Genomic DNA, 2,537 nt, shown 5'->3' with positions numbered 1-2,537 from the left:
TCAAATGATAGAAACTTCATGAAAACACTACTAGTAAAAGATCTATTCCATAAACATAAGTTCAGGAATGTATTTAAGTTTTCCCTTTAAGAAGATCCAGTGAAACCAATTTTTTACTAGACATATCCTCAAGCTTCTCCTCATTTTCATATATATATTTTTCTTTCTTTCTTTTCTCTCTTTTCATTTGGATTGCTTTCAATCCTATATATTTTTCTTTTCTTTTCAGGGATTATTTTCAATCCTTTTTCTTTTTTTCCTTTTTCAGGTGAGGATTACTATATCTAGATTGCCTTTAATGATTTTGAACTTTACTTTTCTTTCACTAAATTTGAAACTCAAAGCATTCCTTTACCTTATAAATATTTCATAGTTTTTACATCATTGAACCCCAATCTTTTCTTCTCAAATGAATTTCCAGATTCTTAATATTTCAAAATATAGTTTCCTTTACTTTAAATAGCTAACTATAATCTTATTCTCTTATACTAAATATCTTAAGTTTTAAAATTAATTTTCATTACAAAAATATTTCTTTAAATCTACCATAATATTTAAATAGTTACAAAAATACAGTCACCTGAATTAAATTCACTACATAAAATCATATAAATAATTTTTGAAAATAATTAAATAGAGGACATCTAATAGTTAATCTTTTTCTTCCCTACCCCTAACTTAAATTTTTAAATATGAAATAATACAGGTGGAAAGAAAAACTATAAATATAAATCATACCTCAGTATTTTAGGCATTTTCATCATTCTAAAATTTTTGCAGGTCTTCTCAAAATTTTTACTTCACCTGATCTGTAATATTAGGAGCTTTCTACACATATAAATCATTAGAGCTGGGTAATGAAATTTTTGAAATAAGTATAAAACTAAAACATTAAACAAACACAACATTTCCTAACACAACCACAATACTAAACAAAATAATTACAATTAAAATGCGAAAATAAAAATCACATTACATTCTAAAATATTACTCAACATCTGTTATACTACTCATGCAAATTTAACTATAACACTAACTTTATAACAGAAATTAAAAGTCATCCAATTATAATACAATAATAAAAATGAAAGTCCAAATACACCTAAACATCCATTTCTATTACAAAAGATCACAGAACTAAAAATACAAATAGAAGTACATCAATTACATTCAAATATCAAAATCCCAAGCTATATCTTCATCGCCTTGATCAGCAGGTGGATCAGGATGATACTGAGTATATCATGGGCACTCAGGAAAAGTAACATCATGCTCACCTCTGTAGTGTCGGGCCTGAGCTTCATAATAAGCTATCTCAAAATCTGAATGCCTTTGAAGGTACTCACTATTGTAATCATCTCGACGTTCTAAACCTCCAATCCTTTCATTTATTAATTCTATGCTCTTTTGCTGTAAGGTCAACTCATTCATCAAGTTAGTCAAAGTTGGGGAACTAGAAGGTGGAAGGTCATAACTTGTAGCGGGGGGACATCTCTACTAGTAGAAGGCTCTTGACTCCTACTCCCAGTTCTCCATTTCTCATGGGATTTATAAGTTTTCAAATTTGCCTTACTAATGGGTTTCATAGGTTAAACCCATTCTTCATCTCTAGCTTCCACTCCAGAAAGTTGGTAAAGTGCATAAGTAAGGTCAGGATGTCCTAGACCTCCACTTGTCTCACTCCTTGCCGTAGTCAATATATTCTTAAAAATTATTCTCCCCACATTTTATTCTGAATACAAAAATTTAGAATAGCTCTATCTCTAGTTACCTCACTATGGTGATAAGTCGGTAACAGAGTAGAAGAAATAAAATAATGCCACGTTTTAAAGGTGGCATTCAACATGGAAGCAGAAAAATTTACCTGTTCTCGCTGCTTTATCTTCCATGTTCCTTTCCCATCAGTGAGAAATTTGATTTGAGGGGGCCTTCCATTGTACTAAAGGATTCATATTGGCAGCTATAAGAGTCTGAGACTTCATAAAATGTGTTGATGCGTGCGGCAGTAAACTCAACAGGGAATCCCCACACTTGAACGATTCCATCTTCAGAATAGATTACATTGGAGTAGAACTCCTTCACAACATTTGTATCAGATTTATTGGTGGTGTAACAAAAGATTTCTCACCTTCGCTCGGCAATAACTCGTTCAATCTCTCCTCCCGGGCTCTCAAAAACTCGATCTTGTATACACTTCTTTCCTTTAAATACTGATATAAATCTTGTTTGAGCCATCACATTGACGAAGAAAGACTTGTTGAACTCAACCCGTCTCTTTTATTGTGGAGCCATTTCAATCTAATCACAATCATAGAAAAATTCCAAAATATACTTCAAATATGCAAATAATGGCTTCCAATAGTAATTCTAAGAGTTCAACACTAAGATCCATGAATTTCTTCCCAATATTTTCTTCATTCTAAAAATATTTGGATCTCCTCAATGTGGAAGAAATCTATGGTGAAAATCAAATATTTTTAACTTGGAGTGAAGCTCTTACCTAGAGATGATCAAATCCGGTGTCAAAAAGCCTTGAA

Source organism: Phalaenopsis equestris, unplaced genomic scaffold (assembly GCF_001263595.1).
Source record: "Phalaenopsis equestris unplaced genomic scaffold, ASM126359v1 Scaffold225665, whole genome shotgun sequence".
Classification (NCBI taxonomy): Eukaryota; Viridiplantae; Streptophyta; class Magnoliopsida; order Asparagales; family Orchidaceae; genus Phalaenopsis; species Phalaenopsis equestris.
The sequence above is the reverse complement of the archived record's forward strand: the minus strand, read 5'-3'. Positions refer to the sequence as shown.